Below are 26,478 nucleotides of genomic sequence, written 5' to 3' on the forward strand. Positions count from 1 at the left end.
CACTTCTGGAGCGAGTGAAAATTAAAAGTTTTTATTGAAGTGTCTTAAACAATCTTTTCATAGCAACAGTCTACTTTGTTCATTTTATGCTTATGACAAAAAAAAAAAAAGAGACATAATCACTCTGCCTTTGGGGGTTAACAGAACCCCTGTGACTACTTGTAACCATGGAAATATGAAGAGCTACTCAGAGCCGAACATCAAACTCACAGAGGTGCTGGGAGACAGAAAATAGATATATGAAGAATTTGCTACACATGAAAGCCCATTGAATCTGTACCACCTGCATTAACAACGCAAAAAACAAAGTCAGAAAGCCTTTAAATTGCTTAAAAGCACATGGCATTTACCATGGCTTCTCACAGCAAATGAAGGGAAAGACCTTTAAAGGTTTGCTTTTCAAGCACCGAGCACTCTGAACCAGTTTAAAAGCAGAGACAAGAGGTAAAAATGGTTACTATGCGAATAGCAAGAGCAACAATATTCATGAAAAGACTGGAAAAGGCCCCTTTGGAGAAGCAGGGTTTTCATGGATTGCAGCTGTGGAGATTATGCAAGCCATGGCCAGTGACACCTGAGTTAGTCTGGACCAGCACCATCACAGGTGTTTGCTCATCCTCTGCTGGCAGCCCCAGTGTAACACACACTCAAACACCTCACAGAAGCCAGCACCTGGTGCTTTACTGACCCATCTGCCCTATAATAATCAGGCATGTGCATATTTAACTGCCTTGCCTGGCACAAGCCACAAAACACTGCTTAACCAAGCACAGCGGCAGTCCCCAAACGCAGAACGAGACACCCTTGGGTAAAAAAGGAAAACACAGGCTTTCCTTGAGGCAATCAGCAAAACAGGACCAACAACAGGAAAAAAAATCACTTAAATAATGAATGTAATAGGAAAAAACTCTACAACCTGTGTGCACACTGTGTGCATTACCCAGGTGTACTCAAAGAGTCAAAATTTGCCAGCACAATCAGACAGACACTGTCTCACCCCTGTAGCTTTGGCACCATCAGACAAACTGCTCAGACCTCGCTGTGTGACTCCTTTTCCTTTCCCTTTTCCTTTTCTTTTTCCTTTCCTTTCCTTTCCTTTCCTTTCCTTTCCTTTCCTTTCCTTTCCTTTCCTTTCCTTTCCTTTCCTTTCCGATTAACTTACATTGTTATTTGTGGTGTTTTGGCCTTTTACCCTCTGAACCTCAAGCTAGTACCTAAAATGACAAACAAAAAGATAATGTGAAACATTATCTTTCTTTTCTTTAGCTCACTTCTTCTCTTTATCATGACTCTGATATCTACAGAATCAGAACTGCCTTCCAGCACTAATTGTAGGTCAAAAGTGAGACATTCTGGGTCCATTTAGCTGAATGAATTACACACTTACTGTCTCTCACAGCTATGATTTGTTCATCATGCCACCATCTGTTTTCCCCATTTGCCACAATTGTTTTTCAGGTCTTCACTAAATTTTAAATTCAATTTTTAAAACTAAATTTAAATTTCAGGATCAGGTCAATGCCATGAAAAATGAAGATACCATCTGGACAACATTTTCTTGCAATTTTTTCGTCATTTTATTTGTACTTTTATTTTTGGAGCTACCTTGCATACCTTTGCAGATATGCTGAGTTAGGGTACATTCATTACACAAACCCACAGATTATCACAAAATCCAAATGGATCCCACAGGGTTACATGAGATATGCAGAAAGCATTTTGAGTGTGCCAAGAGAAGCTTGGCTACCCATCATATTTCCAATAAGTGTGTGATTTCTTTTTTTAGTCATGTTTGGGAGCTCAATACTCATGAGAAATACCAAATGCAACAGGTAGAAATGTCTGAATAGAGGCCAAGTATTAGAAGTCTGTGGTTTTTTATTAATGCAAAGTCTTCACATTGGCCAATTAATATAATTACTGATTAACTTACATTGTTATTTGTGGTGTTTTAGCCTTTTACCCTCTGAACCTCAAGCTAGTACCTAAAATCACAAACAAAAAGATAATGTGAAAAAAGAATTAGGTGTACCACAACAGAACCAGCAAAAAGAGCAATGATTTTCATTTTTATCTTGTATTGCAGTGGAGAATCCTGAGAGACTTAAAAAATATTTAAAAGAATGCTTTATGTTGTTTTATGCCATTGACATAATTCAGCATGACACAGCATAAGGGTTATGGAAGCGAACCTAAGGAAACTCAAAATAATTGGCTACCCCAAGCTGCTACTTCCACCTTGGAGTTAGAATTAATTAAAAGATCAAGTGTAAAATAACAGTAGAAAGCCACACACCTAAAAGGGTCACCCTCCTGAGAAGGCAGGAAAGAATTGTAACATAGATTTTCTTTCCACAGAACAAGAGAGCTGCAGGTATCACACCAAGGCTGGGCTCTGGCCGAGCAGCCTGCAGGAGGAGCGGGTGAGGAAGCACAGAGCAGGGCTTTGTTTTGTTGGGTGTTGCATGCTTGTCTGTCATTAAGTTGTTAAGGCTCCTCTGTAATCTCAGGCATCACTTCTCCATCTCTGTTTCAAACATTGGTTTGTAGGACATAAAGCTTATAAATACACAACCTCCAAGGAAGCAAAGGAATGGACAGGGAGGCAAACAGGGTAAGTGCACACACACAGGATCTTAAATTTCATTGGCATTATGTGAAAATCACTGAGGTAATTCTGGACAAGAAGTGCAACTGCCCACTGGCATTTCTTATTGAAAAAAAAATGGATTGTTTTGGTCATTAAAATGTTCCTTTGATGATCATCTTTTTGCTCACCACGCTGAGAACTACTGGGATTTTTTTCTGAAGTAAAAAGAAAAAAGTAATTGCTCACAAAGCATAGAACAATACATCACATGAGTCTAAATCATTGTATAAAGGCCCTAATTTTCATTGCTGTGGTCACAAATGGAAACATAAACATCCCATTGCTATCAAAGAAGTGCAAGAACAGTTCACACCGGTGCCACGCCCAGCGACGTGCATGTAATTAATGAGCAGATTCATGAAGCCATGGGGTGGGTGTGGAGAGGGTGGGACCTGTGTCAGAGGTTGGAGGGAGCTTTGTAGCTTTACTTCAGGCTCCAAGTGTTTGGGCAACCGCAGGAGGAACGAGTGGTGGGTACAGTACAGCACAAAAGCAAAGCTGGAGGACTCCAGTGGTGCAGAACCTCCTGGCCACCACTCATGGGGAACAAGGAGAGGTTAGATCCCCTTATTTTCCTTTGTCAAATCCCTCCCTTCAAACCCAGTCTGGGTGAGAATACATCTAGTGGGACACTGGTGCTTCAGATTTCAAGAAGCAGTTGAAATCTTTAGCTGGCCAAACACACAGAACACAATGGATGCCAGGCTGCTCACCTGGGAAACAAAATGCGTGAAGAAAAGGAGCTTTCCACCTTTCCTAGGCAAGTTTTGCTGCTGAGAAGAGTTAAACCATCCTTCCAGCACCTGAAGCAATCAGTGGGACATGCTGACACCTCCCAGCTGCAGTTTGCAGGGGACAGCCTCCAGAGCACAGCTCTGAGCAGGCAGGGCAGGTGATGGCAGCAGGGTCCAGGGACTGGGGGGCCAAGGGAGGGTGTAAAATGTGTGGGATTCAGGGAAAAACATCACAAGGGAACCCCACTGGGTGAGGGTCCAGTGCCTGCCACCCTCAACAGTGCCTTATTTTGTTCTTTCTCCTCATCAGTCTTGTTCCCAAGCATCTCCAGGAACAGGTAACTTCAGCTTCTCTCAGGACTATTCTGTCATTTGTTTAGAGCTGACTGGGATTTAAAACCCACAAAGATGGAAAAGACTTTTCTTTTTGAATGAACAGATAGATGAAGTCCTAGGACTTCATGGTAAGAGGCAAACTACTTGATAATTGTTGGATTTTGGAATTGGATTGCAACTTGGCATTTGTTTCATCCTTCCACAATGTAAATATTTCCAAGTGAATCTAAATCATGCATGTAGCTCATCTTTGTATTTAATTATTAATACATACCATCTTTTTTGTTATTTGTGCTGGTTGCTGGAATTCATCCCCAACATATGTTACTATGGATTTCTTTTCATTGCCTTTTGCAGTCATCAAAATGGCACATTCATTTTATGACAGATGCTGTATATATATATTTTTGATCACATCACCACAAAACATCCCTTTAATGCTGTTGATACATTGACCATTTTTTAACATGAAATGGACAGAAAATGTCCATGGGGAAAGAGAAGACACTAAGATGAAATATGAGTGACTGAGCACAAATATGAGAATAGGTTTTACAGGATTATGTTAAGTATCATTTCGATTGTAAAGATGTCAGCTAATGTAAAACTCTAATGTGCCAGCTGCTGTCCAAATAGATCACAAAATGAAAGCCCTCATGCTGAGCAGGGCTTAAAATAGAGCAGCTGATGAGTAAGACACTCTCTCTTACATAAACTTCACATTTCATGCACTAAGACATTTCATTGTCAGATATTCGTGGGGTTGCTATTTGCCATGAAAAATCTGCAGCGGAACAAAAGCATCAAACTGTTTCACTTCTCAGGCTCCCAGATTGTTATTTTCATGCCACACAGAAACTCCCTTCTAGTCTGCTTTGTGATTCATGTGTTTGGCTGAATAACTTTCCTGGAACTCGGAACAAGAGGGAAACCTTCCCTAAGTACTTCCTGTCTTTCTACATGTACTAATAACAAGACAGAGTCCTCCCACCTTCCCCATTTACAACACTCCAGGCACACCTACTGCTTGATATACTCATAAGTCTCAGAATTAGTTTGCTTCTGCTCTGGTTTTTAAATAGCAGCTTTTTCTCTAGCAACAAAACTGGTTTTTGTCTAACATTAGTATGTACCAAAGCACTATTAATAGATTGCTTAATTAATAGACAATGGCGAAGTTGTAGCTTAGCATCAAACATGAAAGATTCATTGCTGTTTCCCTTTTCTCCTGGCTCATGGCTTTGAAAGCATCTTAATCTTGGAATCCTGGACAGAAAGGTGCCATGCTGAGGGGAAGAGCAGCCTGTGCCATGTGTTTAACCCTGAGAGCTTGAGCCCCCACTGCAAGCACGAGACCAATGCTGAATTTTGACTGTGTAAGAATGAAGTAAAAATTCCAGAATAGGGTCTAGAACATTTGCAAGATGAAACACCAAAAAAATCAAGTCACTGTCCCACTGTCCTCTTACAGCCTGTGAATCTGGAAATCCATCCTCCCACCATGGATTGTTATGCTCCTATTAGAGTCATCACCACTAACTGAAAAGAGAATCAAGCCCCTAACTTTTATAGTTTGCAAAGCTTCTTTTCAAAATATGCCCTAAGCCTCACAATTTCCATGTGAAAATAAAATCTTTTGTGTAACTGCTATGGAAAACCAAGTGGAGGTGCTGAGTGACTCCCCAGACTGTTCAGAAGGCTGCCATGAGTTGCTCCAGTTCTAATTGTGGTTTAATAGGTGGGTGTAATCCTGACCAACTCATTAATCCCCAGGCCTGTTTTCCCAATCTGCAAAAGGGAGGATACTATACTTATTTAATTAATACAGTGTGTGACTGTTTAGTTAAAAAACACTATTTAAATGACATTTATAATCCCAGCTATATTTTTATTCAACTGTTTCTGCTTCTTATTTACCCCTTAGAACAAGCAAAATTAAGCTGGTTGAAATCCATTCTCTGTTCATTTCAGTACCAAAAGTTTTGGTGTTTAATGGAACTTAGAAAATTTTAAGACCCCTACAAATAAAAGGCAGCAAAACTCTACCGTGAATGTCCTCAGTAAATCCTGAAGAAACACTGTCAGCAATTTTTAAGTGTGTCTTTGGTGCAATCCTCTTCTAACAAAACAGCTTCGGGGATTCCTTATTATTTTTGTGGAGGGAGGGAAGAATCTCACAGCAGCCAACTCTAGGTTTGTGTGTGATGCATTAAAAAAATCAAAGCAATAAATATGGTGTTGACTCAAAATTACTCCATGAATGAACTCTAGGAAACATTTTAACAAAATCCCTAGAAAAACAAAACAAAACAAAAAGTGGTTATTTGAAAAGGTTGTAGCCTTTTAGAATTTTCAACTTAATATTTTATATTCACTAAAATTTTCTTAACATATTTACAGTTTACCATGTCTTCTTCGAGTTCAGCCTTCCAGACTTTGAAACACAAACTCAACTCCATATATTTTTAATGAAGTAGAAACTCTGAAGTGCTTTTAACCTTCATCAAGGCCAAATCCACATAAAGATAGAAATTCTTTGTCCTGAACCTTCTGTAAAGATCGAAAATATAATGCAAAGAAGTACTCAGAACTTCTTAATTCTCTGGCTTTAGCCTCATTTTCCTCCTCAGATTCTTTTTCCTGTTCTGCTATGCTGCCAGGCAGTGGATTGCCAACTCCTGGGAATTCTCATGGAGTCTCTGAATATTAAATGGTCTTCTCATAGATCACAGGGCTGAAATCAATGGTTGGATAAGAATCTTCTCTTTTTGCCTGAAACAAGCTTTTAGCCCTTTAAATTGTGATAAAGGCCAGGAGGAAGAGGGATGGGTTTAAAAAAGCTCAGAAGGAAGCAGGCACATGAAAAAGTCAATATTTATTGCTTTATATTTATGGAATTAATGCTCAAATGTGGAAACATTGTGGTAGGAGGTACACCCTTTAAAGCAGCAAGTGTTTATTCAAACAAAAGCAGGAAAACGTAATATTCCCCTGGCTTAGGTTTTGTAATAACTCAAGAATTTGATGAACTGGGAAAAGAATGAGTCTGCAATAGAATATTTTGATAAAACCTTTATTTTGAAGAGATCTGAGCCAGCCACACAGGAGCTGTGACAGACCACAGTCAACAGATCACCACTCTGTGATTTTTTGCACCAGTCTGCAAACAATCCAAGCCAAAGTTTGCAGCTTCTTCTACCCTCACAACTGGGTTGAAGCAAGGCACCAACTCTGTGTGACAGAGGGTCAGAAATAACCCCAATAATCTCTGGAGTTTTTAATGTACAGACAGAACAAGAGATCCAGAGATTCAAATTAACTCTCGATAATTTTCTGTGAGCTTTGACTTCTCAAAGAAGATACAGGATCATAGCTTGTATGTCTAGAGAGAAATGGAGGAAGAGGTTGGATAAAAGGGTAAGACAGGTTAATTAATCAGTATTAATCAGTATTTTCAGTAATTAGTCAGTATTTCCATGGCTGGAAACCTATAAACAAAGAGCAGCTGGTTAAAATGCTCTGAAGCAGTTGTATCCACAGCTAGGTGCTAAAATAGATATCCTATCTTGCACATATTTTGGAAGACACTAAAAAAACAAACACATATAATTGTATCTTCAAACCACTTCACAAAAATTCACCCTCCAAAGACTCAGAGATCTGTGTCCTCTGTGCCATGAACTGGGGTCATGAATCTTGTTTGAGAGAAAACAAAATAAAAACATCAAAGCACTAATTTGGCTGGTTACTTCTGAACATCTGTGGGTGTTCCAGAGATATATCAAGACTGCCTGAAGACAACCCAAAAAAATCCAAACACAAAAAAATAAAACCTATCAGTTTTTGGGTTATCAGATGAGAAACCAGAATCCTTTTTCTACAGGGAAACAGTTATCTAGATTTAAAAACTTGCAGTTTCTAAAGTGAAACCACTGATATGGCCTTATCATACCTTAGGTAGGCTGCATTTAACGGAGATCATATCTACCACTCTTCTTGACACAAAGTCAAAATCCTAAAACCTGGAAAGCTTTTACTGTAGCATTCAAATGTCAACACATTAATCAGTTGGAACATGAGCTACATTCTCCAATACTCTATTAATAAACCACAATTTGCAGTATAAATGCCACATAGCACACCCTTTTCCTGCTTTTAAATTGTCATTGTAAGCCAAGCATGAGTGTAAATGTTGGTGTTTAAACATGGTGTAACCATTAACATATTAACATAGCTAAGCAGGCAGTTCTGCCTAAGATCTAATGAACTACATTCTTAGAAGGAAAAAGCATAAATTCTGAAAATGAATCAGGTGAGAGCTGCATGGATGAGGAAATGCTTCAGCTCTTGTGTCAGACACACAGTGCACAGTGCCCTGAGCTGAGCACACAGCTGAGCTGGTCTGCCCAGCAGCTCCCACGATTTTTGGGGTGCTCTTCTTCAAGTGCTCCCTCAAGTACCTTGCAAGGAGAAAATGTTCTACCTTTGGTCAAGCCTCACCTCTCCTGTTTGCCTTTTGTCTCTTGAAACGTGTGGTAGAAGGGTGGTGCAAACTTTTTTGGCGTCAGGAGCTGAACTGGGTCTTGTCAAATTTAAAATTGTTGTTTCTTAGCTCCTCACCTTTAAAATTTCAAGGTATAAGATGCCTGATTCACCTGCAGATAGAAACTGCCTGCACTGACCTGACAATCTATTTCAAGGGAAGTCACAGAACACAGGACTGATCATTATATGGTGAAATTGGGAATTTGATGAACCAGATGCTGTTATTTCCTTTAATATCTCATGAGCAGAAACTACGGTGTGAAAACAACTCAAAACAATGGCTCACTGGGAAATCTGACATATGGCCTGCTAAGCTGCTCTCCCTCAGAAATAGCAAAAGATCATTACTCTTGGCATCATTCCCTACAACAGGCACTGGGCTCATTAAAACAGACACTATGTGATTGACTCCATAAGGAAGATTATTTCTACAGATGGGTGGAAACAATGAGCAAAACTACAAAGGCTGAGTTGACAGAAGTAGTCAAGGAGACTTCTCCACCTCCATAACTTCTGTGCGCTGAAACAAATCAAAGCAGCACCATTTTGCTGGAAATAAAAGGATGCATCTTCTCCTCTCTCTTCATGGTGCACATTTCCATCCTGCTCATGTACGGCGTTTCACTTATCTCGCTCTGCTGGAGGGTTTCTCCCGAGTAGGAGTGCCCTGATGTGAACAGTTTGTATCCAGCAGGGGCCACTTGTTGCCTGTGTTTAGTCCCCACTCAGTGAGGTGGAAAGGAGCTGTTGACGCTGTCCCGGCTGAGCCCACATCCCGTGCAGGCGCATTGGGATAACCACAACCACGCCGTGCTGCAATCCACTCTGCCCCGGTGATGTTACCCTGGGAAACGTAAACCAAACCTCTGGGACGTGGCATCACAGCACAGGAAATGTTAAGACAATGAGGATGTGGCAATGACAATCTGATGCAGCGATCACGCAATCACGTTTAGCAAATATTTGCATTTGAAAGCAGCAGCACCGCTGTGATTACGCTCTTGCAACACATCCCCTGCACGCTGCTGTGTGGATTGGCTAAATTTAGACCAGAGCATGGTGAGGTGGATGGCTTTACACACTCGCTGCTGGCCTTTTGCGCACCTGAACAGAACCGATGCCCTGAGCAGCTCCGGCAGAGTGCCCCATCAGTGCCAGCATCACACACCGAGCCCAGCTGGAGGCCGAGGGCTCCAGGGTGCGCTGTGTGAATGGCCTGGGGTGACGTTGTGACGCTTGTATCCCCATTTGTGTGTTCTGTTTGCGCTGGATATCATGTTCTGTGCCTTCAGGACTGGCTCTGAAGAGCGAATGTTTTGTTTTGGTTTTGCTCTCAGCCGCTCCCCTACGGCTGGCAGGACACACACACAGGGCAGTGCATTGTGCTGCTTTTGCTTTTTGCTTCGCTTTTCACTTTGCTCTTGCTCTTTGCTTCTGCTGGTTAGTTTAGCTAAGCAGCCCGAATTTTCCCTGGACTATTTCTCCTTTCCCTTTTTTGGGCCTACCCAACCCTGCTCCGGGCTGGGCCCTGGGAACACCGAGAGTTTGCACCGTGTGGCTGCAGCAGCTGCCCCAGCAAGGATGGACTGATAACAGAGCGACCATCCCCAAGAGAGACTTTCTGAATTTGTCATCTTTTTTAGAGCGGTGACAGAGTGGTGTCACCTGGTATTGTTCATTCTGTGTGCTGGGGGTGCTTTGCCTGCTAAATAAACAGGTTCTTTCCACTTCTATCTAAGGAATTCTTCCCGACCCGGTTGGGGAGAGGGGCTGTGTGGGTTTGCTTTCTGGAGGGGCCCTTTGCGTTTGCTTTCTGGAGGGGCCCCTTCGGGAGGTTTTCTCCCAAATTTGCCCTAAACCAGGCCAGTGACCCAGCACGGCGCCCCGGCAGGGTGCTGTGACCCCGCACACCCCAGGCGGGGCTCGGCAGCACCGGGGACCGGCGGCTGGGCTGAAGGGCCCCAGGGCCACGCTCAGGCAGGGCGGCTCGGGGGCCGGCGAGTCCCAGCACGGCACCGCTCCCCGAGGCACCGGGCCGGTGTCCGGGCCATGTTCCACCGCCGAGGGAAGGAGGGAGCGGAGGCGCGGGCGCGGCAGCCACGCTGGGGCAGCGCCGCCATGACCTTCACACCTCGGCGCGTGACGTCACGGCCGCGGCTGACGTCACGCGGCGGTGACGCAGCGGCACGGGCGAGCCCCTGCGGAGGGGCGGGCAGAGGACGGGCGGCGCCCCCGGGGCAAGCAGCGCGGGCCAGGCCGAGCCCTCCCCGCCGCCCCGGGCACACCCGCCCCGAACCCTCGCCGACCCGGCCGCCACCGCCACATCCGGGTCCCGGCGGCGCCCCCCCGCCGCCCCTCAGCCCCGCCCCCGGCCGGGGGGCGGGACCAGGGCCCGGACAGCGCTCCCCATTGGCCGGGGCCGCGGGGCCGCCCGGGGATTTGCCGGCGCTCGGGGGGGCGGGCGTTGCCCGCTCGGCGGCCGCCCATTGGGCGAGGCGGGCGCGGAGCCGCTCTGCCGTTGGCGGGCGGGCGCGTCCGGTGCGGGGCCGGGGGAGGGTGCCATTGGCTGGAAAGTAGGTTAGTGGTGCGCCGTCGGGTGGCAAGCCAGGCGGAAAGTAGGTCAGGGACGGGGGCTGCCTGCGCCGGGCGTGCGGGGCTGCCGGGGGGCCGCGACCCCCGCCCGCCCTCCCTTCGGCCGGGCGCGGCGCGGCGAGGGGCGCGCGGAGCCGCGGTGAGCGCCAGGGGCGGCGGGCGGGGGGCGCCGGGGGCCGCGGGGGGGGCGGGGGCAGCGCGGCCCCGGCGGAGCCGCCGCCCCCGGGGGCCGCGGGAGTCCCGGGAAGGGCCGGGGGCGGCGCGGGGGGACCCGGCCCGGGGAATGGCGGCGCTGGGACCCCCCGGCGGCCGTGCCGGGCTGTGTCTCCGGGGGCCGGGACCGCGGCGGGGGCCCCGTTACGGAGCGGCCCCGGGGCGGCTGGCCCGGCGCGGTGGCGGCACCGGGGTACGGGGCTGGCGGGCGGGCCCGGGCCCGCACCCGCGGAGGGCAGAGCCGGGCCGGGGTCCCGCTCGGGCAGGAGCGGTCGGGGCGCTGGGGGGGCGTGCCGGGCTGTGCCCCCTCCCGGTGCGAGGCTCGGGCCGCCTCACGGAGGGCACGGAGCCCCTTCCCGGGCCTGCCCAGCGGGGCCGCGGGGTCTCCGCCGCCGCTCCGGGATGGGGAGGCCCCGTGTGGAAGGCGGGAGGATGGCGGTGCTCGGGAATTCCCCGTTGCTGCGGCGCCCTGGCCCGTCCCGGCTGCGGGCAGGTGCCGGCCCGGGGCCGCACGGAGCATCCCGGGGCTGTTGCCGGCGGTCCCGGGCACACCTGTGCGCCCTGCCTGCCGCAAGGGAAGGAACGGTGTCCTCCGGCAGGGAACGGAACACCGGGGCGGCTTCCCGAGAGCGGCGTTTTGCGCTTGGGGAGGCAAGGGAATCACTTCGCGTTTGGAATTGCTGAGGTCTCTGTTACTCCAGTGCCTCGGTGCTGACAGTTTTGGGAAGGTTTTCGTGCTTGAAAAACAAGGGTGAAGGAACAAGTGGGTGTGTTTTCTTGCCTTGGAAGCGAGTATACCTACTGGAATTTTAAAGCATTTCCTTAGTGCGTGAGATAGAAAGGGTCAGCTGCAGAGTGTGATCTAATCTCACAAAATTCAGTCTTTCAGTAGATTTTTTTTTTTTTAAATTCTGGAATTTCAACATTCAAAATACTATGTTTCTTTTTTAACATACTCATATTAAAAGTACCTATCCTGCCTGTTTATATCTTCTTTTATCAAAAGGGCTTTTTTAATGTGAGTGACTGATAATACACAGGCTGCAGCTAAGTCTGTAAGGGAGAAAAGAGTGTTAGTTCCAATTAAGTATTAATTCCAGCTAACTGTCTCCTTAAACGTTCTTGCAGAGGGCTGAGGTTAAACTCTGCCCTCTCCATAATGTATGTTTTGTATCCTGCAGGAATATGCAAATGTAAATAGCTCTTTGAAGCATCAGGAACTCCAGACCTGTCTCTGGTTACTCTAAACCACAGCTGCTTATTAAGGAGAAAGGCTTTACTCCTCCTGACTTCTGTGGCTTTGTGCTTCTCATGACCATTCCTGGGCTTTTACCCCTTCTTGTAGAAATTGAGTGTGTAAAATAATCTACAGCCACAGCATTCCTTTGGGGTTTTATGCTGTTTTATCCCATATCCTCTTCCACACCGTGCATTTCCAGTGTCTCTCTGGATGCCAGCTGTGGAGGATCAAGCTCTGTAAAAGAAGTTCCTTGGGAGAGCAGACAAGTGAGAACATGAGGAAAGCTGCTTGGTTTGGTGTCGGGAAGCTCAGGTGGCTGGAGCTGGGGTTCCACCAAGCCAGAGCTGGAATTGGGGGCTGCTGCCGCGTCCCTGTCACCACGTGCTCCTCTTGGGGAGCCTTGCTAGGGATGTGTTAGGAAGGTGATGTTTGTAGGGGGGCTTTAAAGGAGATTTGTGTTTCTCCTGCTCTCAAGGGTTCTTTTGGGCAAGCGGGAGTGAGAGTAGAGAGCATTCATTGGGTTTGTTTGGTGGAGCTTGGAGTTGCACAGAGTCCTTTGAGGCTGTGCAGGACTGATGGCAAAGCTGAGACTGTGAGAGCTGCAGGTGAGGAAGGCAGGTTTTCCAAGGGAATTGATAATAATTGGTAATTGAAATCCCAGGAGACCTGCAGGTTATTTAGTTTGCATGAGTACAGAAGTGCTGTTCCCATGCTCAAATGTAACATTTGAAGCTGTTTTCAGCACCGGGCCGTTGCCTGTGTTGTTATATTTTGACAGAAGCTACAGAGCTACAGGAAAACCTGAAGGAATACATCATTGTTAAGTGAAACAAAGTAAATTTGGTGCATCCTGTAGTGACTTTCAGTTCTGTAACCTGCATGCTTTTCATTCTTAACCTTTACCCTCAGTTTTCTATTTCTAAAAAAGGGAAGAAAAGTAGCAAAAGGCAGCTGCTTGTGTCCCCAAGTGTCAGGAAGTTCTCTGAAGTTAGTTGTCTTCAATAAAAGCTGTATAAAGGCATATCATGTGCAAATGACTGCAAAGAGAAGCCCAAAATAACTACATATTTTTAATCTTGTGTGGCTTTTTGGTTCTCTCTAAGTTTACAGAATGCAATATTTAAGCTTTCTCTATTTACTTTGATACAGTAAACATGTTTTGAAACTTTAATTTTTGGCTGTCATCATATTTTGAGAGCTTCAGCCTGAAATAATTGATTTTGATAAATGCAGTTGCTGACTGGATGATGCTGACTGGAACTCAGTTACCAACTGTTGAAATTTGGTTATTGAACATTTCTGCTTCTGAACTCACAGAAATTACAATCTGGTGCTCAGGTGTTACATGGTTAAAAGTCAAGACACTGAAGCAGAAAAATTCTGCACTAAAAAAATCAGAAGGCTTTTCTCTCTAAGAGTTGGTGTATTGGGTTATTTAGAAAGCCTGTTTAAGTTTTGAGGGTTTTTTTGTGTGAGGAAGAAATCTCAGTTGTGATTATGCAATTGGTTTTATTCGTATTTAATGCCTCTGAACCTTGTCAGATAAGCTGTGATGTCTGTTACATGGAATGGGCTGGGTATCAAGGTAACTCACTGCCATTAACTGCATATGGCACCTGCCTTTTTAACCTAATTTGTTGGAAATGTGCAGTAAGGCTACTTATCCAAGGCCCAGACTTCATCTCCTTGGAAACCTGATCTTTCACCAGATGTTGAGAAATGGAATTTCTTTTTTAATCCATTCTGCAGAAGAATACAGATCAAAACAGCATCTCTAGGCTTTGTTAGTCTGGAATATTAATTACCTAAAAAAATAGTCTGACATTTCAGTCTCTGCCCCAAAGAAGATTGATAGTTTCTGTTGTGTTTGGTATTATTTCAAATTTATTTTAGCTGATGCTCAAGTTCCTGGTTTATGGTTTAATTTGATTCAAGAGCTGCCTGATAGTGGGTTCTTCATGAGAAAAGTACAGGATTGTTTGAAGAGCCATGCCTGCAAGGTTTGTCTTTCTTCACTCTCTGTTCAGGTCACTTGCAAAAAGATATTTCTTAGGCGGCACATGGAGAATTTGTAACCTTTTCAGTCTGCTGCCATTTGAGAAGCTGTTATTCAATGTGTGCTGTGTCAGATGCACTTGTGGGTCAGCTGCTGATGCCAGAGCAGCTTGCTGGAGCTGTGCTGGAGTTTCCTAGGCTGGCCTGTGCAGGAACGGTGCCAGGAGGCTCTCAGAGAGCAGGAGATCTCCTTGGCAGCATTGGGAGGGGAGAGCTCTCCAGCCACTCTCCCGGGGCCCAGGGTGCTGACGTTCCCTGCTGGCTTTCAGGGGACCCAGTCATGAGTCCAGGCAGCTGGGGCTGATGCTTGGAGTGTTTGGGGTGCTTTGGGTGGGATTTCCTCGTGTTTGGGGTGCTTTGGGTGGGTGGGATTTCCTCGTGTTTGGGGTGGTTTTGGGTGGGATTTCCTTGTGTTTGGGGTGCTTTGGGTGGGATTTCCTTGTGTTTGGGGTGGTTTTGGGTGGGATTTCCTTGTGTTTGGGGTGGTTTTGGGTGGGATTTCCTTGTGTTTGGGGTGGTTTTGGGTGGGATTTCCTCGTGTTTGGGGTGGTTTTGGGTGGGATTTCCTTGTGTTTGGGGTGCTTTTGGTGGGATTTCCTCGTGTTTGGGGTGCTTTTGGTGGGATTTCCTCGTATTTGGGGTGCTTTGGGTGGGATTTCCTTGTGTTTGGGGTGGCTTTGGGTGGGATTTCCTTGTGTTTGGGGTGCTTTGGGTGGGATTTCCTTGTGTTTGGGGTGCTTTGGGTGGGTGGGATTTCCTCGTGTTCGGGGTGGTTTTGGGTGGGATTTCCTTGTGTTTGGGGTGCTTTGGGTGGGATTTCCTTGTGTTTGGGGTGGTTTTGGGTGGGATTTCCTTGTGTTTGGGGTGCTTTGGGTGGGATTTCCTCGTGTTTGGGGTGCTTCGGGTGGGTGGGATTTCCTCGTGTTTGGGGTGGTTTTGGGTGGGATTTCCTTGTGTTTGGGGTGCTTTTGGTGGGATTTCCTTGTGTTTGGGGTGCTTTGGGTGGGATTTCCTCGTGTTTGGGGTGCTTTGGGTGGGATTTCCTTGTGTTTGGGGTGGTTTTGGGTGGGATTTCCTCGTGTTTGGGGTGCTTTGGGTGGGTGGGATTTCCTTGTGTTTGGGGTGGTTTTGGGTGGGATTTCCTTGTGTTTGGGGTGGTTTTGGGTGGGATTTCCTTGTGTTTGGGGTGCTTTGGGTGGGATTTCCTTGTGTTTGGGGTGGTTTTGGGTGGGATTTCCTCGTGTTTGGGGTGCTTCGGGTGGGTGGGATTTCCTCGTGTTTGGGGTGGTTTTGGGTGGGATTTCCTCGTGTTTGGGGTGCTTTGGGTGGGTGGGATTTCCTTGTGTTTGGGGTGCTTTGGGTGGGATTTCCTTGTGTTTGGGGTGGTTTTGGGTGGGATTTCCTTGTGTTTGGGGTGGTTTTGGGTGGGATTTCCTTGTGTTTGGGGTGGTTTTGGGTGGGATTTCCTTGTGTTTGGGGTGGTTTTGGGTGGGATTTCCTTGTGTTTGGGGTGGTTTTGGGTGGGATTTCCTTGTGTTTGGGGTGCTTTGGGTGGGATTTCCTCGTGTTTGGGGTGCTTTGGGTGGGATTTCCTCGTGTTTGGGGTGCTTTGGGTGGGATTTCCTTGTGTTTGGGGTGCTTTGGGTGGGATTTCCTTGTGTTTGGGGGTGTTTTGGGTGGGATTTCCTTGTGTTTGGGGTGCTTTGGGTGGGTGGGATTTCCTTGTGTTTGGGGTGCTTTGGGTGGGATTTCCTTGTGTTTGGGGTGCTTTGGGTGGGATTTCCTTGTGTTTGGGGTGGTTTTGGGTGGGATTTCCTCGTGTTTGGGGTGCTTTGGGTGGGATTTCCTCGTGTTTGGGGTGCTTTGGATGGGATTTCCTTGTGTTTGGGGTGCTTTGGGTGGGATTTCCTTGCAGATGTTGGTGGGCTCTGTTTTCCACAGGTACAGGGCAGGTCAGTGCAGCAGGCACATTGCTGAGCCCTGAGCAGTGTGGCTGGCATGGAAATCCTCCCATGGGCAGTTGTGTAGCACTGGGAAGGGTGTTGGTGATTCCTTGGCAGCATCTTTTGGCACCATGTCTCTGAAATCACTTTCCTAGGGAGGTGCTTTATAGCAATTCTGAGGTGCTCCTTCAGTTGCAGCCTTTTGCCTTAATTCCTTTCTGTGTCAGCTGAAAAATAAGTGAATGGAATCCATGTATTTAAAAGATTGGATGTATTCCTGATACAGGGCTACTCAGACAACTCTAAAATGTTTATTATCCATTTGGGATTGATGCAGGATTTCAAGGGTGAATGAAATAACCAGAGAGCTCAGAAATCACTATTATTCTTGATCTCAAGTTCTTTTTATCTTGGAAACTTCCTTAAAGTGCCTTTACCTTTTATAATTTGCCTGACCAAAATGGACAAAATCAAGAAGACTGGTAGAAATTTTTCAATAATACTGTACTGCAGAATATTTATCAGGTGAAGTGAGAAGGAAAAGTTACTTCCTGGAAAAAACGGGAAAAAATAAAGCTAAGAAACTTTTATTTTAACTTTTTTCCTTTGTAAGAATGTTTTTTCTGTCTTCAAAGCTGTTATTTTATAGTTTCCTTGAACTGGTTTCGTTGGGTTTTCTTTTCCTTAACTTGTTGTGAATGGATTTCTTTGTCATCTGTGCATTTTTTCTTGGAGCATTACACAATTTAGGAGTTCAGTTCCAATTTGAAGCAAAATGATCTATTAAAATATCAAAACTTTCATCCTTTATGTTGTGCAGATGCATTGTAGTCTTTGAGAGTGGCAGCAAGTTGGCTTTGGTTTGAGTGCTACTGATATTTTTGTCTTTCATTCAAGGACTTCTGATAATTATATTTTAAATCTCCTTGAGTTTTGGGCTTTCTGCTGCACTTTGGCTTATTAGTTTTTATATATAACCTTGGAAAATAATATTTATTTTGCCCACAGACTTGAATGACCTGGTCATTTTTCAGGGATAGAATCTGTGGTCTAGAATAGATTGCAAAAAAAAAAAAAAAAATCAGATGTTTGTTTTGGAGGTTTATATTTTTTTAACCTGGTCTTGAGCAGGTTGCAGTTTCCAGTTTGGAGTTGTAGAATTATTGACTAAGAGACAGGAGGCCCATTTATTCCTGTTTCCTTTCCCAATGTGTTGTTGCCAAGGCATTTAATATAATCTTGGCATTTGCAAATTGGTTTTTTTATTGATGAAATTAATTCAATGAGTTAATGGAAAAATGTCAGTGTCAACACTGTGCCCTCAATGTACTTAAGAATATTTTGGTGTTATAGTCAGGCCATGGCCCAAATTCATAAATCCAGAAATTTACATATGTTTGTGATCTTAGAAGGCTCTGATACCTGGAATAGCTTTTTTTCCTTATCAATCTGATAAAGTCCCAGAATATTAGGCAAATTTGGTGCCCTAGAGTAACATTTTACTGTGTTTCTAATCTGTACCAAATTTACTATGGCTTGGAAGTTTCTGTTACAAATAGTGTTGTTTTCTTGCTGTTTTTATAGAGTTTCTTCTTTATTTTTTTTTCTTATTTTAAAATATATTTTAACTGCAATGACCAAAGCAGCCTCTGAATATTGTAATTTATTTTAGAAAGCTGTCAAGTCAGGTTCAGTGACTTCTTAGAGGGGCTTGTCACATAAAACATTAGAATTGCTGGAAATGTGCTGTAATTATAGAACAATCTGTTCAAAATGTTGTCAAATGCTTTCTATGCAGTTTGGGTCCAAATTCTAGAAGTACTAGAAGTGATTTGTGCTTCAGAAATACAAGGCCAGCAATTGGATATTCCTGTTTTAAGTAGAAAGATAAAGAGTTCATGCTAGTTTGGGTTCATGTTGGGATTTTCTGTTTCACTTCTGGTAGAAATTTTAGGAGTTTTATGTAAATACATTTTTCTCCCTCTGAGACATGTAACTTGGTCAGCTTGTCTGGCCAGGAGACAGTCTGAAGAGAGATGGGTATTTCCCTATTAGAGCATTTTAAAATCTAGTTCAGTCTGTTTAAGCTATCCCAGCTGGCAATAATGAGATCTCAATTACTCTACTTGGCTTTATTTGTTGAATGAGGTAATTCCTGTCCTCATTTATCTGACTTGACCATGAGACTCTTCCATAGCAAATGCCTACTTTATTTTCCTGGCTGGAGTGGCTCTTTATTTGTCTTACTCAAATGCTTTTGTCATTATCAAGAATAAGATGATGAGGGGAAAAAGCCCGGCAGAGGAGAAGATTACTGCGGTCAACTATTGGAGAAACTGTTTCTACATTCCCATTCCTGGTGGGGATTATCAGCTCACCATTTTAGAGCAAATTTTAACAATTGGATGCAGCTGATGCCATTGTGCAGCTTTTCTGACTGTCCTTTCTGGGTGTGCTTCTCCCAAGAATTGTGCTCTGACTGATGGATTTTTGCAGGTTTTCAAGGAACATATGGGAAACAGGGCAGGATCATCAGGGCTCTGCTCTGGTACCTTGACAGGACAAAACGCTGGGTTTGGTGCCCAGAAGTTTGGTTTATAATGACACATGAGTCCTTTGCATCATCTGTGGAGAGCTGGGTGAGTTGGGACAGCAGTTTTGGTGCTCATTGGGACTGGGTTGCCATGGTCAGTGCTCCAAGCTGACAATTTCCATCTGTGTATCCTCTGTGGTGACATTTATGTTGGGGCAAATATCCAGGCCTGGGCAATCTGCTGGGTCTCAAAGCTGCGTGTTTGCCCACAAGAGTGATTTGGGATTGCTGATGCCATACAACTTGTGGCTTCATAAACATTTCTGCTTTTGTGGGTTAGGAAACAGCTCACAAAGTGAGGATTCCTGAGGGAGAGGTGGGAGAGGCAGGAAGTGTGAAGAGTGCTGTTTTAAATGTGTTACACTGCAACCTTCATGTGTATTTTTGGATTAAGCTCTGTTGGGTCATTTCTTTCATAAATCTACATAAAAACTTGATGGAAAAAAAATCTGGCTTTGGCACTGAAACCCAGAAGGCAGAAGAATAAGCAGCTTCTTGCTTTCATCTCTCGAGCTATACAGTGGAGCTGTTCAGTACTTATTGTGCCATTTTAAACAAATTCTCTTTTATAACAAGGAAGAGTAACTCAGGCAGACCTCTGACTCTTTTCCCTTTCCCATTGCTGGCCCATGGGTTTCCAGATGGACAAATATAGAAGTGTTTCAGATACACAAATCTCTCAGGAGCTCATTCACCACCATCACCTGACTTTGCCAGAGCTGAACACTTACGTGTCCAAGTTGTTGTCAAACTGATAATTTATGTAAAATTGGCAGAGGCCCAGCAATGTCTCCAGTTAAACTTGCCAGGAAGTCTGGAGGATGTGGAATATAGGAAAGAGACTGAGGGGAGGAAGATTTTTTTTCCAAGACAATACATGGTTTGAACTCCATTAATTGTGCACACCTGTGCTGCCTTTGAGGAGGGGACATGTTTGTGTTAAAAAAAAAAAAAAAAAAATTGCTGTTTAAGAATGATTCTCAAACTTGGCATAGTTTGAGAATCATTCACCTTGCTGCCATTTGGTTTAAATGTCCTTTGTTCAAGAAGCAAAGCTTTCTAAAACCTACCCAGACTTCCATTCAGAGAAATACTGGCACCATAGTTTGTTCTTGATGTTCTTATCAAATAGCTGTTCAGGAGAATTGTTCTTGTGTTCAGTGGCATGAAACACTCTCTAAGACTGTAATGTGCCCTTATGAAAGAGATTTACTAAAAATTTTGAACTTTATTTGGAATATAAATGGAATGTAAGACAAAGTTTAACTCAACAGATAACAGGATAATTCATGCCTTCTACTTGAAGTGATTATAGTTATTTTTTCCCTAGAGCATATGAACATTATTAAAACCAAATAGTTGCACACCTTGGAAAGAAGCAGAACAAAAAAATGTCTTCCATGTAGCAAAAAAGTGAGCAAAAAGTGCCCTATTGGTTTCTCACTAGACCCAGGTAGTGTTGTAGCATATTGATGATCATTATTCCATATTTTAAGATTCTTAAAGTTCCTTTAAGTGCTTCAATTAGTGTTGCAGAGGTCTTGCTGCTTTTTACACCAAATGAACGTGCCTTTTAGAGCAGGATTTGCTCAGGCAAGTGCTTAAGCCTCCATGGATTCATTCATGGTGTGCTGTAACACTTGTGTAATCTACTTTCTTTGGCACACATTTTGGGTGCATACTTCTTATTTGTTAAAACAAATATTTGGTCCCTCATCCAACTTGCCCTCTGCTTTTAGGGTATTTCTGTGGCTTGCTATTTTCCTGTAGCCCCAAAGCCACTGGAATGATGGTGTCCCTTGACAAACCTGGAAAAGTACTGCTTTCTGTTATTTGTCAGTGGAACCTATTTTTCTATGTTTCTGTTGAATTTTGTTTGGTGACTTTGGAAAGCCTGGTAAGTGGTGTCTCAGCTGGCCTCTGACTTTATTTACAGATGCAGGCACTCAAGAATTCACCCTTGGAATTGCCTGTGTGTGGCTCTGTCCTTTTGTCTCAGTTCTGGGAGCTCTGTTTGCTCTTTCGTGCGTGTGTGTTGCGTGGCCGTGACGATGTTTTGGAGTGATGCTGTGCTGGCAACCAGCTCACACAATAACACTGGGGCAGCTTCTCAGGTTTGCCTGGAGGAGTGGCTGCCAAGTGGATTTCAAAGACTTGCAGGAAGCAGAAAAAGAAACTTCCCTGCCCTTTCGACACCTGGAAGACTCTTGGTGCACTAGCTTAAAGGAGAAACATTAGGGATGAGTAGAGCTAACTTTGATTGGCCTTTCTAGCAAACCTCATTGCGTGTGGCAGTGGAGGGTTAGATTTTCACCTCCAAATACAGCCCAGCATAGCCCTGTAACTCCTCCCTGTGACGGAATTTGGCTGAGTCTTTGTTTGGCAGCAGCCCGTGAGTTTCTCTTCAATCATCCCTCACGGTGCAGTTCTGTATTTTCCACACATCCTTCCAGAAGTGGACTCATCCCAATCATTTCCACATGTGAGCTTTTCCTTGTTTTCCACCCTTCAAAGGGCTGCTCACATTGTTCCTGGTGGCTCCTTGTGTTGTGCTCTGCTTTTATCTTCGCAGTGTTCACATTCCCACTGCTCAGGCTGTAGGCATCAATCATCTCAGTGCAGTTGGATTTGACTGTTCCATGTGCCATCCCAACCCAGAGCAATGTTTCTTAATCCTAACTGGAGTCACATTCATCCAGGTTCTTCCTTGACTTGTTGTTGGTGCAGTTGGATTTCACCTGGGTGCTGATTAAACAGCCTTCTACAAAAGGAGCAAATTTATCCAAAGCAGCAGCTCACAAACAAAATAAATACATTTCAGAGTGTTTCTTGAATGCCTCTATTACCCTGGAGGCTTTGTAGGGCTACTTGAGCTGTGATCTGCCTTTGAGCTTGACCTGTGTGCTCCCACAAGGGAAGTTAAATGATGCTCACTGGTGAGCTTGTCATCTCTCCCCTCCACTGCACAGTGCTGGTATCTGTTTGACTTCTGAATCACCAAACTGTCATTACTCAGACTTGTAGCTTTTTAAAAAATTATTTCTTTACAAGATTAGTTTTGATCTATTTTGTATCTCTGAGCAGTTCAGTGTGGGGTTAGGTAAGCACCAGTGCTGTATGGGAGTACCCAGCTGAGTGCTGAAGCCAGGAGGTTAAAAGCTCTAGCAGTTAGAAAGGATTAAAAGGTTAGATTTTCAACTTCTCAACTAATGAAATAGTGTGAATTCTGTCTTCTGAATCTCCCAAAGAGGAGTGTGTGCTGCACTGTAAAAACCCACCTAGCCCTGTATTAAATAAACTATTATCAGACTGATTCATGGTTACTATGTGTGAGCTGAGTAAGGATTAGTCAGGATTAGTTGATTCTGGCAATTTCCACTTGGCTTGCTTGAGAAATACATGTGCCCTTTCTAACTACAGCTGGGCCCTGTTCTGTATGTCACACTTGCAAGAGGAAGTGACTGAGGGTGGAAGGGCTTTATTGACTGGCAGTTCCCAGGGCAACACTAGAGAGGTGCACAAAAGAATCCGTGCCTTGGTAAACAAGGATATCAAGCTGGACTCAAAGGGAGGCTGACCTATGTAGGATGTTATTTATGTCATGGCTTTAATACTTTCTCAGACTTGATAAAGTGTGACTGGAAAACTGAAAGGAGTTCAAGGAATGAACTGTTTTGCAAACATAAATTTAGTGTCAGATCAAAGGAGCACAACTAAACTCATTTAAAGGAGGAAAAAGCAATTCAGTGCATTAATCCTTCAGTCAATGAGCTGATAATGTTATCTGGTAGGAGAAAATGAGATGAGGTTTAATAGCAGATAGGTGACTTAGTGACATTCAGGCTAGAACAGTTGGAAGTTAGGAGCAAGGAGAACTAAGCTTTGGAACAGAAAAGGTGGGAGGCAGGTAAGGGATTCTTACAACACATCAATTCTTCCAGGATATCTTTGTAAAGTAAACTTTGACCTGAATTACAGCATATCGGTGTGTCCCATAAAAGAGTAGATGAGGGTGCCTCCTGTTGCAGCAGAGGAGAGCAGAACACAGGACTGTACAAGGGAACAGATATGAATGAGTCTGGTATCAGTGTTGAGATAAAGCTTGCCTGCTTATCTGTGCTCTGTGTTTGAGTAGAAGGAAGTGCAAGGACATACAGCTTTTAGCAGGCTGAGCAGGACCTGGAGCAGAGAGAAGGGGACTGCAGAGACTCTTGCAGCAAAACAAGTCAAAAGGTTAAAAATACTGCAGGGGGGCTCTGGTGTTGTTATTCTCTAAAGCATGCATGAAATGTAATACCCATGAGTTTTGTTCAGCAAAGCAAGCACCACTTTTGGTCTGTAATCTTAAATGGATCAAAATATAACAGTTTTTTGTTTTGGAGTAAGAATATCAATACCAGTGACAGAATATTAATACCAGTGATTTGCTATAAGGTGAAATTTGGAGCACTGATACTGGAGGGAGACAGAAGTGGGACAGAAACCTGAGGAGCTCATACTCATATGTATGAAAACAGAGATGGAGTGATTTAACATGAAGGTAATGAAAGTGCCTTTGCATTTGTCACTTTAATTGCTCAGGGTAAATATTTTGTGTTTAGTCAGTGACTCCAGAATTTAGAGAATATAAATTTAAGCTTGTACCTTTAGGGATAACAAATAAATTCAATATATGTGGAAGAGGAGACAGAACCTTTGCAGAGAGCTGAAGGGGCTTGAACAGATAAAAAAGCATTTCAGTTGAGCACCAGATGAGTGACTGAAGAAAACATACATACAAAAAGTGTATGTATTGCTCTATTAAAGTCAAGGCACAATAGTGCATGAGATTGAAGTGACCATTTCAGAAAAGTAGGACTTTTAAAAAAAGCCAGAACTCTTTGTATCTATTGTTTAGTCCATGATCCTTTGAAATATGTGATTCTTTTCTGTTCTAAGCGTTTTTGTCTGGTTGGGTTTTTCCCTGTGTGCAATCAAAGGTCAAAGGTTTGCTTGATGATCTTGGAGGTCTTTTCCAACCTTAATGATTCTATGATCAGTAACAGTTTGCCTGCTTTAGTGGCTCTTTGGCCTCTTTTTAAAAGAGAATTAAGAGTTTTACTCAATGATAGGAAAGCTGTGGCACTGTAGGAGAGGTTTGAGGTGAGTGGGGCAGTGTGTAGGCACTGAAGGGAGGCAAGGTGGGGCTCAGGCCTGCCTTTCTGGTGTTTGTTTTGGGTGCTCTGGGCCTGCTGACTTTTATGGGGTTCCTTGCTCTGTGCTGCCGCAGAGGACTTCAGCTGTGAAAACTGGATTTGAAATTCCATTTAGGAGAGCAGACACCGAGCATATAAACCTGGCTTCCTGTATTAGACTGGGGTTTTTCCTGATAAGCTAAGCTTTTACAAACTGCTTTGCTAAACTTGTGATGTCTGTTGATTCAGTTCAAATGTTCCACCTGGTGCTGAGTGGTGGTAGGGTGATAATTGCAGGTGAGTTAACTTAAAACACAGCTGATCTGGAAGGCTTTTTGAGGATGCTGTATATTTCACACTTTCCCTGTCAGCATGCCATGTATATTGTACTTGTAAATAGGAGTTTCTCTGAAAACTTAGAGATGGAGATAATGTTCTTTTACTGATAGCAGATGAAGGCAAGAGAGACCCCTGTGTCTCTTGACAGATGAAGACCCAGTTGCTCTAGAGTTGTGTCTCCAGCAGGGCTGTGAGTGCTCCTGGTGAAGGAGCGGGATTAGGGCTGCAGTTATTTCCAGCTCAGGGACTTCACAGTAACCTTTACTTGTGCTGGTAACGCTCAGCAGAATCCCTGTCCGTGAGCTGCTCCTACCTCTCTGTGCAGACCGCACAAACCACAGGAGCTCCTAGGCCTCCCCTTGCCTGGCAGAGAGTTTCCAGAGCCTTTCCACCTCATGTGAAGGGCGGTGTTGTTATGAGCCTTTCAGCCAGGCTCTGTTTGGTGTCCCCATGGCGTTTGAGGAGTTTGTAGATCTTGGTCCTGCCGCTTTTCTAAGCAGAAGAGAACCAGTTTATTTCATTATTCCTTAAGCAGAACTCATTGCCTCTATTGTTCTGCTGAGTGAAAGTAGAAAGTTTTCCATTTTCTAATAAATTGAATTGCTGGGGATTTGTTGGATGATATCCAAGCCATCCTGTGTTCAGGAGCTGTAAATAATTACAAGCATTTGTAAGTGGTAACTAAGGGACTGCATTATTAATATTTGGCACCAGTCTGCTACTTGCAGAAATAAAATCATCTAAACCTATTGAAGCTTTTTTGAGGAGGAATGTGAGCTGTCCAGTGATCCTTCCTAGGTCCATTGGGATCAGACTGCATGGGTCATGGAATGTTCTCTTTTGGAATTAAAACAATGAGGTGGAGAAACTTCTGGTTGCAACTGTTCATCAGATGTCCCTTTGCTCTGTGTTGCGTCCCTTCTTGATTAGGTGGGGAAGGAGGTTGTTGTGTGGATGGATCTTTGAGTCTAGGATGAGAAATCATTTAAAAAAAAATCAAGCATGCAGCCTTCAGTTGTATGAAGAGTCCATTTTTGGGGTTGGGTGGCTGTGATTTGTTGTGTTGGGTTTTTTCTGAACAGGTTTTCTTCCTCAGTTGCTCATATTTGGTCTTGGCAGGATTTTTTTATCTCTTGGGTTTTTTTATATGTGTGTGTCTATTGCACACTATTCTTCCCAACTTGCATTTCTGTTATTTTTAATGCTTGCAATGGTTGAGATATCTGCATAGCGATAGGGATCCCATGAAGTGAACCGCTGGTGTTTCCTGATCATTCCTTTGCCTTTCTAAAGGCTGTCATGATCTGGGAACTTGAGTCTTTGTTCCAAATACAGCAGCAATTTTAAAACTTCTTCAATTTCAGTTGTAATGTAAAAGTATGTATTCAAACTTGACTGTTGATTTAAATTAGAAATCATGGATTTAAAAGCCTGTCTGGAAAATGCAAAGTCTGAGGCTTGTATCCAGCTGGATCTGTGGCTGCTGAATGTCACAGGTTTGGAAATGTGGTGGTTCTCTACATCAGTGTGAATGTACAAAGGCACAAAAAAGGAGAATATGTTGTATCAGCCATTTCTCTACAGGGCTGTGCTATTGCTGTAGGCCTTTCTCAGGAAAATAAAGCTCATACTCCCACTGCAGCAGCGACTGCAGAGTGCATGGAAATACTCCTCTACTGTGTCTGTATATTAATAACTTGCCATTCACAAAAGAGCAGAGAAAATGTCACAGTGCAGATGTGGATCAGTGGAAAGGTTTCAGCACACCTTGTCTTGCTCAAACCAAGGAGGGATTTGTGTGTTGAAAACAAATCCTGTGGGAGTGCTGAAAATATCTTGAAAGTGCAGGAAGGCTGTAACAGGGATATTTTAACTGCTTACTGTAGTTGGATGGGACATTTCTTCCCTTCCCCTTCTCTGGCACGTCTCCTCCCCTTGCTCTGAGCTGCTTCTGGGTACATCTGCCCTTTCAGCAAGGCACTGGAGATTTCTGAGCCCCCAGAGCACTGTGCTTTCTCTCAAGTTATTGTTCAGCCTGATTAATTCAACACACTGGACATGCAG

The 26,478-nt window shown here is 44.3% G+C and overlaps 1 protein-coding gene across 1 annotated transcript in view; it reads left to right on the forward strand.

Moving 5' to 3' along the window:
- Positions 1-10,833: 10,833 nt before the first annotated feature.
- Positions 10,834-26,478, forward strand: part of BMAL1 (basic helix-loop-helix ARNT like 1) — a 52,718-nt gene continuing 37,073 nt past the window's right edge. The window contains exon 1 of the mRNA XM_058807800.1: positions 10,834-10,996. The gene's annotated coding sequence lies outside the window, so the exon portion shown is untranslated. The remainder of the gene's footprint in view (positions 10,997-26,478) is intronic.

This window comes from Ammospiza caudacuta, chromosome 6 (genome assembly GCF_027887145.1).
Source record: "Ammospiza caudacuta isolate bAmmCau1 chromosome 6, bAmmCau1.pri, whole genome shotgun sequence".
Classification (NCBI taxonomy): domain Eukaryota; kingdom Metazoa; phylum Chordata; class Aves; order Passeriformes; family Passerellidae; genus Ammospiza; species Ammospiza caudacuta.